We start from the raw sequence: 7,884 nt of genomic DNA on the forward strand, positions 1-7,884 counted from the left end.
GAACCTACCTTGTTCTCCATTTCTCCTCTTCTTCCTCTTCCTCTTCCTCTACTTCTGCCTCCGCCGCCGCCTCCTCCTCCTCCTCCTCCTCCTCCTCTTCTTCTTCTTCTTCTTCTTCTTCTTCCTTTCATTTGTTTTTGTTACTTGATGTTGGACCCAGGGTCTTTTTTTTTTTTTTTTTTTTTTTTTTGAGACAGGCTTCTCTGTGTAGTTTTGGCTGTCCCGGAACTCACTCTGTAGACCAGGCTGGCTTTGAACTCAGAAATCCTCCTGCCTCTGTCTCCTGAGTGCTGGGATTAAAGGTGTGCACCACCCCACCTGGTTTTCTTTTTCTTTTCTTTTCTTTCTTTCTTTCTTTCTTTCTTTCTATTTTTCTTTTTTCTGGGGCGGGGGAGGCAGGGTTTTGTATATGCTAGTTAAATGCTCTGTACCCCATCAAGAATTCAGGTGCCACAGTTCTGTAATCCCACCAATCAGGAGGCTGAGACAGAAGGATCCGGAGTTCAAGGTTAGCCTGGGCTACACAGTGAGTTATTTTTCTTTAGCAGCAGTGGCTCTCATGGGTGTGAGGTCCTCAATATGGCATTGGTTTTTGTTCCCTAATAATTCTGGTACCTGTGGATGCTTTATCTTCTTTTTCTTTTTCTTTATTCAAGACCGGGTTTCTCGATGTAACAACCCTGGCTGTCCTGAAACTCACTCTGTAGACCAGGCTAGCCTCAAAATCACAGAGATCCACCTGTCTCTACCTCCCAGGTACTAGGATTAAAGGCGTGCACCACCATCGACCATCTAGGATTCCATCGAGGATGCTGTTTACATTGGCTACAGACTCAGTGGCAGTGCCACCCACCAATGAGGTTTTTTTCAGTCACTCCAGAATTAAAAACATTGTGCCACAACCCAGATTTCTTCTCCATGCTCTCAAAAATTTGGACCAGCATGTATTTTTCATTCATCAAAATTAGCCCTCTTCCTGTTTCAATCATCACAGCCACAAAACTTCTACCTAAAAAGGTGCGGAGAATCTGCCTTTAGCGGCAGATCCTCCTCACAGAGAGGGAACTATGGAGCCACACCCAGGAGTCCAGATGCCTCAGTAAATTGCTCAGGGAATTGAAGGAGCTTTTGAAGTAGCAGGTGGCAGTTTGCGAGTCTTTGAACCAGATTATATTTACTTATTGGCTAAAAGGGAATCGTGGTGTTTTAATCGAAGAGAAAATCCTCAGAGGTATCTGGGGCATCAGAGGTTCTTATAACATGTCTCCCCAAGGTCTGCGTTCGTGTATCCAACATTGTAATGTGATGCCTCTGAAGGCAGCAAGAAGTTATGGGCTGTTCTATCCTCCTGGCTATCAGCACGGTCTAGCAACCTGATGTAACTCTAACTGGAGGTCCTTTCTGAGTCTTGAGATGTGCTATTCCAGAATCCCCCTATAGCCAGAAATTCCTTGTCTTGTATTTCTGACAAGCCACTATGTTCTTCAACTGGAGTGTGTGTGTGTGTGTGTGTGTGTGTGTGTGTGTGTGTGTGTGTGTGGTTTTGCTGGGCATCAAATTCAGGGCCTTGAACATTCTAGGTTCAGCCCTGGAGCTCCATCCTACACCCCTTGACTTTGATAAATGCAGATTCTGGGACTAGAGAGTCCCTCAGAAGTTAAGAGCACTTGTTGCTCTTCTGGAGAACTCTCCCCCATACCCATATCCCCCCACATTCTTCATATCCCCTGCACTGATACACACACACACCATAACATCCCACTCCATCCCTCCCACCATAAGCCCCCCCCACACACACACATACACCATACACCAGCACACACAGAGGCGTACACTAGTGCTTTGCTGGAAATTGCCTTTCCAGCCCCATAATCAGTTCAGCTTGTACCAACCCCAGAGAGCACTGTCTACATCTTCTCTCTGGAGACAAGGTGAGAGTCGCCTCCTTGTAGGATAATTTTGCAACTCCTGTTCCCTGTACTTATTCTAAGATTGAGGAGGGCAGTGCTGAGCCTGCAGGCTGGGGCACCTGGGATTATTGGACTGGAGTTCACACGAAATCACCTGTAGTTTAAACGATTGCCTTTAAATGCCATGAATTTGAAACTGAATTTGAAAAAGCCATTCATAGTTTAGCCAAACAAGATCTGCACTACATCTAAGACCATAGAGTTCGAACCGTCAGCCTCTGGCCTACACAAGCCTGTTCCTTCTCTTCTGATCTGGAAGCCCAGAGGAAACGACAACACTAATGCAGAAAAAGCTTCCAAGTGCACAGAGTGTAAGCATCTCCCATAAAAAAGAACGCCATTGTCAGTGTGGAGGTGACTTTTGAAGGTCATCCAGACTATCAGGGGTGTCCCCAGAACCCTGGTACTAGGAGTGGCCCCTTGGGGAGCTGTGTGGATCAGCTTGAAGGCCCATTCTGCCTCTGCATGGTTGATCTTCCCTCTTCACACATACATCCAGCTTCACGACCCAGAGAACAACTCCAAGTTCTCTTTGGAAACTGCTCTCCACTCTCTGTCCCACTGCCTGGCTCAGTCTGCTGCTTACAGAACATGCCCATAAATTTCTGAGACCAAAAGTAATTAAGGCACCTGAGCATCTTGGATTACTGCCTTGCAGTAAGATCTGAACACCCATCAACACTGCATGGGCAATGTCGGTTTCTCATCTACTTCATACCTTAGAAATGCAAACATAAATCATCCACTAGATCAAAACCTTTCTGTATCCTTCCCTCCCTCCTTTCTTCCCTCCCTCCCTCCCTTTCACGTGGCCTTTCCTAAGGTAATCCCTGAACCAGACACTGATAGCAACAGGCATGATTGTAAACAAAGGCTACCTACCCCATGCTTTCCACAGCTCATGGCCTGAGGTAATCTTAATACCATTAAGTGTAGATATTATTTAAAAAAAAAAAAAAAAAAAAAGGCTGGGTAGTGGTGGCGTATGCCCTGAATCCCAGCACTGGCAGAGCCAGGTGGATCTCTGTGAGTTCGAGGCCAGCCTGGTCTACAGAGCAAGATCCAGAACAGGCACCAAAACCATACAGAGAAACCCTGTCTCAAAAAACAAACAAACAAACAAAAAAACCATTCACCATGAAGGGGAGAACAGCACTCTAACTTGATGCATGAGGATAAAAAGAGAATGCAGGTGGAAACTGAGGCAGTTTAAACGGAGTCTCTCCCCTTCCTTTACCTGGCCCTATCTTTGGAACTTCAGAAACAGATACTTCTCACGACAGTGAGGAGGGCTGAGTTATCTCCATATACGCTGGATAGTTTTTGTCAACTTGATACAATGTATCGTCACCTGGAACCTCAATTGAGGAACTGCCTCTATTAGATCAGCCTGTACGTGTATCTGTGGGACATTTTCATGATTAATGATTGATATGAGAAGGCCAGCCCACTGAGGGTGGTACCAACCCTAGGGAGATAGTCCTGGATCTTTTTAGAAAGCAAACTGAGCCAGCCATGACAAGAAAGCCAGTAAGCAGCGTTCTCCATAGTCTTTTCTTGAGTTCCTGCCTCAAGCTCCTGCCCAGACGTCCCTTCATGATGGACTGTAAATCGAAAAGCTGAAATAAACTCCTTCCTTCGCCAAGCTGCTTTTTGTCAATGTTTTATCTTTACAACAGGAAGCAAATTTGGACAGTACATGATAGTCTAGAAATAAATGACTTACCGACCTTTCAGAGCAGCATTTCGTGATCCTCCGTCTGCTTTTGGCATGCTTGGCTGAGAGGAGAAAGAAGCATCGTCTAGCCGTGATCCCGGCAATCCCTTGCCATGGGCCTGTGTCGTTTAGTGTACGCGGCCCAGGGCCTAGTGAAGCTTTGGCAGTTTTAGCCTGCTTCTCCTTTTCTGCTTGGCCTCCAAACACTGGACATTTCAGCTTCTTTCTCAGCCTCCCTTAATGGTCCTACAAGTTGCTGTGGATTTGAATGTCTTCTGTGTGCTTTGATGGCGCCCTAGTGTTCAGCTGCCCAGCCTCTGAACTGCAGCCTGACAAGCTCTCTGCCCACCCCAGCGTTTCCATCAGTACTTCTGGAGACATCTGCATCTCCACTGCCCCCACCTCAGCTGTACCACCAGGGCTCCTCCCTTGGACTAGGACACACACCCTCTTAACATCCCAATTCCTAACATTCTCTTGCTATCACTTTTCCACTTAGCGATACGACAAGGGACCGGTCATTCCCTGCTTGGCTTGCAGCTTCTCATCCAGCCACCTCAGTCACCTCCTGCCGTCCCCCACTCCTAGCCCTTGTGTTCCATTGGTGGCCTTTCACTCTTTTGAGAATGCCATCTGCCATTCTGTGTCCTTGTCTCCTCCATTCTCCATGTGGTTTTTGCTTTCCAGCTATCTGCTGTCATTCACACATCCCCAGCTGGAAGGGGCTTTCCTTGGAATTGCAAGAAAGCATCTTCCTCATTCCTCAGGGACCCAATCATCCTGTAAGTCTGGCTCCCCTTGTGGTGCCCATTAGGCCTTGCAAAAAAACGCTGTATAAGGCCGGGGATTGTAGCTCTCTCCTTTGTGCTGATGTCTCATATGCTTAGAGTCACACAGAAAATGCACCAAGAATGTCTTTGGTCTTCTTGATGTAAAGGGATGGCAAAGCAGAGGGTGGGGGCAGAGTAGAGTGTCTTCCTCCATGACAAGTAGAAGCAGACAGAGCCAACTCTGTCTGAAGGCCAGAAAAAACTCAAAGCTTTGCACTATGTGAATGGCAAATAATAACAAATGTCAACCTATCTTCAAACCAGCACGAAAGCAGGGTGTGCCCACCCATCCTCAGCTGAGCTCCTCCGGAGAGAATGCTGGCAGTCTTGGTCTTGACGGAGCAGCAGACTGAGTGCCCACTTTGGGGCTCAGGTTCTTTGAATGATAGGGAACAAATTAGAGTGCCGGTGTGTTTGAACTTAGCTAGAGGAGAACTTGAGGGAGGGGGGTTTTGTCTCACTCAACATTCTAGGGGCAGAAAGGTAGGCACCACTCACGAGGCTAGAGGATGGCCCAAATACCAACAGCTGCCAGCAGGTACTACGGCTTGCCGTGATCCCAGCACCACAGAGAGCCAGGGGCTTGCCTGGTACCTGAGCACTAGAGAGAGCCAGGGGCAGGAGACCAAACTGGGCTGCAGATGGAGACTCTATTTCAAAAAAAAAAAAACAAAAAAAAAAACCCAACAAACAAAACAAAACAAAAAACCCAAACCAGACTGACCAATCAAAGATCCATGGGAGAGACATGCTGGGCCAGGACTTCCAGTTAGACCACCCAAGGCCTGCAGGAAACAAAGGCATGGGAAACCTGCCACAGGTATGGCAGGGTTGAGAGAGCCACACGCATGCCTCGGGCTAGCTCAATCCTGGGATGAGAACAAAAAGACTTTAGGATTTTGTCTTAGGCTCCTCCATCATTTAGGGCAATCCTTGTTGAGAGCTGAGGGAGTGTCCCAGAACAAAGTCAACAGCAAACACCAGCAGGTCCCCTCTTCTTTTGTGTGCACGAGTATTCTGTGTACACATTTTACTTCAAGCCATTCAAGGAAACCTATGTCAAAACATTAGCTAAACACAAGCGAAAAGAAGAGGCCAATGCCCCCACACAAGTAATCTTCTTTGCAGAGTGACTTAGAAAGCAGCTTTTGTTGTTGTTTTTAAATGGACAATTACAGCCTTCAACAACCAAAGCAAATGAGCAAAACCTAAAGGAAACAAACAAACCAATAAAAACCCAAGGGACGGAGATCACCCGATCTCTAGAACTACAGAGTCCTGCAGTTAAACATCCAGTTGTCAGAGGCAACAAAAACACAAGGCACCTGGAGACAGGAAGACTCGCTCACGGGAAGGGGCAAAGTTAGGAGACAAACTACCCCCAAAGGAGCCCAAGAAATCAGATCTATTTAACAAAGGTTTTAAAGTAATTATCTTAAATATGCTCAGACACAAAAAATGAACCAAAGCAACAAATGAACTAAATGAGGATTATGATTAAAGTGTGAGAAATCTTAATTAAAAAAAAAAAAAAAAGCCGGCGGCGGTGGTCCAGGCATTTAATCGCAGCACTCGGGAGGAGCAGAGGCAGGCAGACCTCTGTGAGTTCGAGGCCAGCCTGGTCTACAGCCAGGATAGGCACCAAAGTTACACAGAGAAACTTTGTCTCAAAAAAAAAAAAAAAAAAAAAAAAAAGAATCAAACAGAAAACCCTACACAAAAACCTTATAGAAGAGAGTCAAAAGCAGATTTCCCAGATCTCCCTTCTCTCCCTTTTTGGAGGCAAGCCCTTGCTGCATGGCAATGGTGATCCTCCTGCCTCAGCCTTCCAAGAGGTGGTATTACAGGTGTGTACCACCATGCCCAGCCCCAAAGCAAATCGGAGCAGGCAAAACAAGCAAACAAATGCATGGCACTCAAGCTCTGAAATAAAAAAGAAGAAGCATGAGGGAGGGGCTAATGGGCACGGTGAAATGAACCAGCATCAAATACAGGAATCCAAGAATGGGGAAGAGACAGAGAGACACACAGGAAGACTAGCATCCAAAACACAATGGTGGGGCCGGAGGGGTGGTTCCTTGGTTAAGGGCACTGGCTGCTCTTCCAGGAGACCCAGGTTTGATACCCAGCACCCACATGGTAGCTCACAACCATCTGTAACTCCAGCTCCAAGGGATCCAGTGCCCTCTTCTGGTCAGACACATATGATGCATAGACATGTGGATAAACACTTATATATAGAAAATAATAAAACAAAAGTTTAAAAGGGAAAGTGCAATGGCTAGCAGTGGCCCATATTTGATGAAACATATGGACCTCTAAGTCCAAGGTTTTAACAAACAGAGGAGCATCAAGTGTGGGCAAAGGTATGGAGAAGTCAGAAACGGAAGCCCCTGTGAGCTGTTGCTGGGAACACTGTTGGGAAAACATGGGCCGTTCCTCCTCATTTAACCCTGGGGTTACTGTGGGACTCAGCAATTCTGCTATTAGTTGTATAGCCAAAAGAACTGAAAGCATGGACTTAAAGATGCAATACTTTATTATGACAGCAAAAAGAGTGAGGAGGCTAGCTCTGGACCTCTGACTCAGATGGCATGAAACTCTAGCGTGATGACATTGGCATAAAGTGGACAGCTGGGTAAGCTCAAAGTGGCTCCTTGTGAAGGGCACCACGGTGCACTGACTGACACCTGAAGACGCCAAGAGCATTGTCCTAGTCAGGGTTTCTATTGCTGCAATGAGATGAAACACCATGACTCAAAAGCAAGTAGGGGAGGAAAGGGTTTATTCAGCGCACACCTCCACAGCACTGCTCATCATTGAAGAAAGCCTGGACAGGAACTCAAACATGGCAGGAACCAGGAGGTAGGCACTGATGCAGAGGCCATGGAGGGTGCTGCTCACTGGCTTGCCCAGCTGGCTTTCTTTAAGAACTCAGGGATAGCACCACCCACAATAGGCTAGTGCCCATTTTCTCAATCACTAATTGAGAAAATGCCTTACAACTGAATCTCATGAAGGCATTTCCTCAGCTGAGGCTCCTTCCTCTCTGATGACTCTAACTTGTGTCAAGTTGACACAAAACCAGCCAATACAAGCATGTTTAGAGAAGGTCCACAAAGGCCAAGGGTCTAGGATGCTGTGTTAAGGTAAGCCCTTCAAGGAGCAGGATACCCTCCACTGCCCCAGATGATGGGTTACTGTGAGGACGCAGCAGAGGAGGTGTGGGAAGCATTACTACCACAGTGCACCTCTTGTGGTCTGCGCCCAGCTGCCCAGTCAGCCTCATGGCCCCTCGCTCCCTGCTTTGGCTCCTGCTTTCTCTCCTGGCTGTCTACTTCTCTGGTCTCTACAGTCTGTCATCTCC

Source organism: Peromyscus eremicus, chromosome 8a (genome assembly GCF_949786415.1).
Source record: "Peromyscus eremicus chromosome 8a, PerEre_H2_v1, whole genome shotgun sequence".
NCBI classification, from domain to species: domain Eukaryota; kingdom Metazoa; phylum Chordata; class Mammalia; order Rodentia; family Cricetidae; genus Peromyscus; species Peromyscus eremicus.